This window comes from Triticum aestivum, chromosome 1A (assembly GCF_018294505.1).
Source record: "Triticum aestivum cultivar Chinese Spring chromosome 1A, IWGSC CS RefSeq v2.1, whole genome shotgun sequence".
NCBI classification, from domain to species: Eukaryota; Viridiplantae; Streptophyta; class Magnoliopsida; order Poales; family Poaceae; genus Triticum; species Triticum aestivum.
The window spans coordinates 503,296,974-503,304,829 of NC_057794.1; positions in this window are offsets into that span (position 1 = coordinate 503,296,974).

The window sequence follows — 7,856 nt, forward strand, 5'->3', positions numbered from 1 at the left end:
AAGCAGAAAGGTTGTGACGCCCCCGATTCAATCGTACACTAATCATACACGCAAACGTGTACGATCAAGATCAGGGACTCATGGGAAGATATCACAACACAACTCTACAAATAAAAATAAGCCATACAAGCATCATATTACAAGCCAGGGGCCTCGAGGGCTCGAATACAAGAGCTCAATCATAGACGAGTCAGCGGAAGCAACAATATCTGAGTACAGACATAAGTTAAACAAGTTTGCCTTAAGAAGGCAAGCACAAACTGGGATACAGATCGAAAGAGGCGCATGCCTCCTGCCTGGGATCCTCCTAAACTACTCCTGGTCGTCGTCAGCGGGCTGCACATCGTAGTAGGCACCTCCAGTGTAGTAGGAGTCGTCGCCAACGGTGGCGTCTGGCTCCTGGACTCCAACTTCTGGTTGCAGCAATCGGATATAGGAAAGGGGAAAGGGGGGAGAAAAGCAACCGTGAGTACTCATCCAAAGTAGTCGCAAGCAAGGAGCTACACTACATATGTATGCATTGGTATCAAATGGAATAAGGGTATCATAAGTGGACTGAACTGCAGAATGCCGAAATAAGAGGGGGATAGCTAGTCCTATCGTAGACGACGCTTCTGGTAACCTCCATCTGGCAGCAGGAGAAGAGAGTAGATGGTAAGTTCACCAAGTAGCATCGTGTAGCATAATCCTAACCGATGATCCTCTCCTCGTCGCCCTTTAGAGAGCGACCACCGGGTTGTATCTGGCACTTGAAAGGGTGTGTTTTATTAAGTAACCGGTTCTAGTTGTCATAAGGTCAAGGTACAACTCCAAGTCGTCCTGTTACCGAAGATCACGGCTATTCGGATAGATTAACTTCCCTGCAGGGGTGCACCACATAACCCAACATGCTCGATCCCATTTGGCCGGACACACCTTCCTGGGTCATGCCCGGCCTCGGAAGATCAACACGTCGCAGCCCTACCTAGGCACAACAGAGAGGTCAGCACGCCGGTCTAAATCCTATGGCGCAGGGGTCTGAGCCCATCGCCCATTGCACACCTGCACTTTGCGAGGGTGGCCGAAAGTAGAACTAGCCCCCTTAATACAAGAGCAGGCTTACGTTCCAATCTGGCGCGCGCCGCTCAGTCGCTGACGTCACAAAGGCTTCGGCTGATACCACGACGTCGAGTGCCCATAACTGTCCCCGCGTAGATGGTTAGTTCGTATAGGCCAGTAGCCAGACTTAGATCAAATACCAAGATCTCGTTAAATGTGTTAAGTATCCGCGAACGCCGACCAGGGCCAGGCCCACCTCTCTCCTAGGTGGTCTAAACCTGCCCTGTCGCTCCACCACAAAGTAACAGTCGGGGGCCGTCGGGAACCCATGCCCACCTCTACCGGGATGGAGCCACCTGCCCCTTCAGCCCCCAACTCCGAACAGTACCACAGGTAATGTATGCCCATGATCACCTCCCAAAGTGATCACGGCCCAGTAGTATAGCATGGCAGACGGACAAGAGTGTAGGGCCACTGATGGAACACTAGCATCCTATACTAAGCAGTAGGATAGCAGGTAAATGTAACAACAGTAGTAGCAAGGACAGGCTATGCAACAGATAGGATTAACGGAAAGCAGTAACATGTTACACTACTCTAATGCAAGCAGTAGAGGGTAGAGTAGGCGATATCTGGTGATCAAGGGGGGGGGGCTTGCCTGGTTGCTCTGGCAAGAGAGAGGGGTCATCAACACCGTAGTCGTACTAGGGGTCGCCGGCAGTCTCGGGGTCTACCGGAAAGAAATAAAGGAGGGGGAACACAATAAATAATAGAGCAATCACAGCAACACAAGGCATAACATGGCAATATGCGGTGCTAAGTGTGCCCTAACGCAGTACTAGGTGATACCGGGAAAAGGGGGAAACATCCGGGAAAGGATTCCCGGTGTTTCGTGTTTTCGTACAGATGAACCGGAGGGGGAAAGTTGCGAGTTCGATAGGTTAGGAATGTGTGGCGGACGAACGGGTTGTGTATCCGGATTCGTCTCATCGTTTTGAGCAACTTTCATGTACAAAGTTTTTCCATCCGAGCTACGATTTATTTTATATTAATTTTAAAAGATTTAAATCAATTTTAGGAATTATTTAATTATTTAAAACAACATTATCCAGAACAGTGTTTGCTGACGTCATCATGACGTCAGTAGTTGACCTGGTCAACCTGACATGTGGGTCCCGTTCGTCATTGAATGTTTAGTCTAATTAGGGTTTAACCAATCTAATTACTATTTAATTAAACTAACTATTTAATTAGATTAGTTAATTAGGATTATTTATTTATTTATTTATTTTTTATTAATTAATTTTTATCTCTTTTTTTTAAAACGTCTCACAAGGATGGCCCCACGTGTCTGTGGCCCAAAGGGGCCTATCGGGCACGGGTACTCGCGGGCAGTGGGCGCTCGGGCGTGCACCCGTGGCCGCCCAGTGGGGCGTCGGCCACAGCGACGGATCGGAGCGGGGCGGGGCAGGCTGGAGGTGGGGGTGCGGCCGGGCCGGTGCGGGGACGCACAACGATGCGGTGGCGGAACGACGCGGACGCGCGGCGAGCGGCACCGGTAGCGGCGCAGCAGCAGCGGGGCTACACAGCAGGGGGGAAGAGCGGCGGCAGGGGCCTGCCAAGACGCGGCCATGACAGGAGAGCACGGGAGGCGTCAGGGCATGGCCTGTGACGTGCAGGGGGAGGCCGGTGCGCGAACCGGGCGCAAGGAGTGAGAGGCGACGGTGCAGGGCGAGGCCACGGCGAGCGTGGGCCTCGACGGTTAGAGCAGGGGGGCACCGTGGGGCGCACTGGCACATGCGCGTGAGTGGTAGTCGGTGACCATACGGGAGGAGGGAAAGGAGGATAGGAGGGGGTTCCTCATAGAGGAGCTGCAGGGGGAAGGTAGCGGGCTCGAGGCGGTTTGGGGGGGTCCAGCGACGGCGGGGCGATGCCGGGCGGCGTCGAGGCGGTGGGGATCCACGACGGGGTTCGGCAACGGGGGTCGGCGGTGGGTGTCCAGCGAGGCGACGCCATGGAAGAGGACGAAGGCGCGGCGGAAGGAAAGCCGCGAGGAGGAGGCCGGAGGGCGGCGCTCGGTGCCGACGGGCGGTGACTGTCCTCGGGCGCGGGCGCTCCGAGAGGAGGGGAGCGAGTAGCGAGGGGAAGTGGGGGTCTTCGCCCCGATCCAGATTGGATCAGGAGGGGGAAGAGGGAGTGGCGATGTGGGGGGAGAGGGGTTTAGGGTTAGTGGGGGGTGGTCGGCCTAAGTAGACTAGAGGCGCGTGGGTGGGCCGGCCTATCTAGTCTGGCTGGGACCAGATGGGCCTAGCGGCCCAGTGGACATGGGGGGTTACATTTTAGTTTGTTTTGTTTTTCTTTTACTTTTCCTTTTCTTTTCTTATTGCTTTTTAGTTCTATTAAATTCTAGCTTTTTATAAAATACAAAAGTTGTATCTATAAGAGCGTTAATAATTATGCCACTACCATAATTAACTTGGCACCCAGAATAAAATAGTTTGACATTTTATAAATAATAAAAGGCATTTATTAAATTGCTTATGTTACTGTTTTATTCATCTTAGAGTATTTAAGCATTTTACAAAAGTGTGGTTCTTCCACCTTAATTACCTATGCATTATTTAGTTCACTCCGAACATTTTATTTTTAATATTTGAAAACTTTTGTGGTTGGCCTTTATCTCAAATTTGAATTAGAATCGTTTTGAGCTATCGTGAGATTAACAACAGTAACAGAGGTGACGTGGCATCATTAACGGAGGGTTACTGTAGTTTAATTATCCGGGCGTCACAAAGGCTATTTACTATGCCATCACCAAGAGAGAGCTGCGTATGGGTCCTGAAGATAGGTAAAGGGATCGTTAAAGAGGCCACCTAAGAGTTTCCCAGTATGTCCATACTTCTTGTTGTCTTGGTGTTTTTATCCTTCGAAAAGAATCGATGGTCAATCCGCCAAGAAAGGCCTGTAAAAAAGGAAAAAAGAAAAGAAAAAAGGGAAATAGTGAAAGTATGAGTGTCCGGAGCGGTCGAGCCATATTGCAGATCACAAGCTGATTATGCCTCCATCCGGGTCCATGGTATTTTTAGTGCATAATTATGTATGCGCGGTATGATGGCCACCACTTGGTCAGGGCGGGGACGGAGGCCAAATTGCTAGTCAAGCTCCTGACGAGTTGTCCTTCTGTGGGATGGTTCGGACTCTCTTGACAGTGTCCAAGGGGTCGGCCACCGAATTGAGGTTCTGCTTGACAAGGATGCCCTGTACCTTTGCCGCTAAGGCAGCAGTGTGCTCCTCGGTGCAGAGGGAGCGTTCCGTGTTTCCATTGACTGTTATGACGCCGTGCGGTCCAGGCATCTTGAGCTTGAGATAAGCGTAGTGTGGCACCGCATTGAATCGAGCAAATGCGGTTCGTCCGAGCAGTGCGTGGTAGCCGCTGCGAAAGGGGACGATATCAAAGATTAACTTCTCACTTCAGAAGTTGTCCGAAGACCCGAAGACAACCTCTAGTGTGATTGAGCCCATGCAGCGGGCCTCTACGCTCGGTATGAATCCTTTAAGGGTGGTCTTTGTGGGCTTGATTCACGATGGGTTAATGCCCATTTTGCACATTGTATCCTAATAGAGCAAGTTGAGGCTACTGCCACCGTCCATCAGGACTCGTGACAGGTGGAACCCATCAATTATTGGGTCCAAGACCAGTGCGGCTGAACCGCCATGACGGATGCTGGTCGGATAATCCTGGCGAGCAAAAGTGATCGGGCATGATGACCATGGATTAAATTTTGGGGTGACTGGCTCTATCGTCTAGACGTCCCTCAGCGCGCGCTTGCGCTCCCTCTTGGGGATGTGGGTAGCGCATATCATGTTTACCATTTTGACCTAAGGAGGGAACTTCTTCTATCCCCTTGTGTTCGGCGGCTGGGGCTCCTCGTCGTCGTCTTCGCTTGCGATCCCTTATCCTTGTTTTCGGCATTTAACTTGCCGGCCTATTTAAAACCCCAACAGTATCTATTGGTATGATTGGGTGGTTTTTCTGGGGTGCCATGAATCTGGCACGGACGATCAAGTATGCAGTCCAGGCTAGATGGGCCCGAATTCTTCTTTTTGAATGGCTTCTTCCACTGACCAGGCTTAGAGCCACTGAATCCGGCATTGACCGTCGTATCCTCGGTGTTGTCATTGTTATTTCGATGCTTGTACCTATTGCGTCGAGACTTGTCGTTGCTATTTTTAGCTTTAGGGGTGCCGGCGTCGCTTGCATTGTTTTTTCTACAGGCCAGCCAACTATCCTTGCCCGCGCAAAAGCGGGTCATGAGTGCCGTGAGGGACGCCATGGACTTTGACTTCTCTTGGCCGAGGTGGCGGGCGAGCCCTTCGTCGCGGATGCTGTGTTTAAAGGCCACTATGGCTTCGGCATCCGGACAGTTGACTATCTGGTTCTTTTTAGTTAGGAACCTGGTCCAGAATTTCCTGCGGACTCTCCGGGCTGTTGAACTATATGGATTAAGTCATCGGCATCCGAAGGTCGAACGTATGTACCTTGGAAGTTATCAAGGAAGGCTTCTTCCAAGTCCTCCCAGCTGCCGATGGAGTTTTTGGGCAGGCTGTTCAACCAGTGCCATGCGGGTACTTTGAGTTTTAGTGGGAGGTATTTAATGGCATGAAGATCATCGCCGCGGGGTCTGTGGTGCCATCATATGATTCTATATTCACGGGTTTGAACCTGTAACACCCCGGATGTAATTTACCTTATATGTACTCCAACTCTTGCCGTTTCCAGCGCTAAGTTATTTTATTTCCTTGGGTTCGGGTTTTTGTCTCCATGTGTTGTTGTCATTGTCATGCATCTCATATCATGTCATCATGTGCATTGCATTTGCATTCGTGTTTGTCTCATGCATCTGAGCATTTTCCCTGTTGTCCGTTTTGCATTCCGGCGCTCCTATGTCACCCGGTGTTCCTTCCTTCTTTTTGTGTGTGGGGGTTAAACATTTCCGGATTGGACCGAGACTTGCCAAGCGGCCTTGGTTTACTACCGGTAGACCGCCTGTCAAGTTTCGTACCATTTGGACTTCGTTTGATGCTCCAACGGTTAACCAAGGGACCGAAAAGGCCTTGTGTGTGTTGCAGCCCAACACCCTTCCAATTTGGCCCAAAACCCACCAAAACCCTCTCCATCATCTAGAACGTTCGATCACGATCGCGTGGCCGGAAACCGCACCTCATTTGGACTCTCCTAGCTCCCCCTATGCCTATATAAAGACCCCCTTTCGAAACCACGGATGAAACACTAACCTCTCCATCTCCTCGCGCCGCCGGACGAAAAATTGCCGGGCGGACGTGTCCGTTCCGCCCGCCGCCGCCACGTGTCGTCGCCCGATTCGCCCGCCGCCCGCGCGCCCACATCGCCGCGCCGGCCCGCCGGGGCCCAGGCGGGGCCCTCCCAGCCCGGAGTCACCGCCACCCGAGGGTCGCTCGCCTCCTCGCGCCCCAATCGCCGCCTCCGCCGCCCAGGTCGCCGTCCGCCGCCCCTCTCCCCGCTCGGCGGTGGGAGCTCATCGCCGGCAGCTCCCGTGCCCCAGCGAGGCGCCTTGCCTCCCGTTCGGCCCGAGGTGGCCGGAGCCGCCGCCCTTCGCCGGATCTGGACGAGGAAGGGCCGGATCCGTCCTTCCTCGGCCTCCCCCTCGCCTTCCCCTCACCGAAGCAGCCACCACCTCGCCGGAGTTCCCCTCGGTTCACGCGCCTGCGTAGAACCCTAGATCTGAGAGAGGTTGACCTCGTTTTTTCCCTAAGTCTGCAGTTTATTTCGCCCTTTTCATCATGTCGTAACTTTGCATCCGTAGCTCCGATTTGCGCGTGTAGCATATCAAAATGTTTGTCTTAGAGAGTACATCATTTCATCTCAGTGTATCATTTTCATTTGAGCTCATCTTGATGCCTGAAATGCTATTGGACGAGAGCTATTTGAGATAATTGTCAGATCTGCTGTACCAAATAGCTATTTGTCATTTTTGCCATGATTATTGTGTGCATGATATGCTCCTGAGCTCTACATGTGTTTTGTTATATGCCTTGCCATCTTTACAGAGGTGTTATCCATGTATTTTTGTGATATGTCTGGTGACTAGCACAAGCATGCAAAGTAGTCCTTGATCTGTTTTTATCAATATGCCATATGTTCATGTTGTTTCCTAGTGATCCGTGCCTCTTTTGAGGATGATCAGTAAGGGTGATTTGTTAATCTTGTGGTGCTTTATCCATCCATGTCTTTGTTTGCAATTATGGAGCACCCTAGCTTGAGTCAATCGAGCTCTACTTTTGCTATTTCATATTTCCTGGCAGATCGTCTACTTATTAGCGATTTTGCCGAGGATGTTGTTGTTGATCCGTGCATGCTATGTTGTTGTTCTTGCCATGTCTAGCTTATATAATGTGTATTCTTGATGGGTGTATTCTTATATTGTCATGCCTTGCTCTGTAGTGAGTGCATCGAGCTCGTGAACATGCCTACTTGCTATCATATTTGCATGCTCTAGTTTTTCACCAAGTCTGTAATCTGTTTATGTTTTTGCCATGTTCACATGCTTGCAATTGTATTTTCTGATCCCTTTTGGCTCAAGGTCACTAAGGGACTTTTGTTAAGCTCTTTGAGTAGCTCCATGCCATGCCTTCCTTTGCCATGTTAAGTTCCTATAGCATATAGTTTTCATGCTCCAAAGTGTGCTACCTGATCTGAAATTCCAGGCTTGTGTTAATTTCACTAAGTCTGAAACCTGTTTACCAATTGCACTTTTGCCATGCTTGTTTGAACCTGTTAA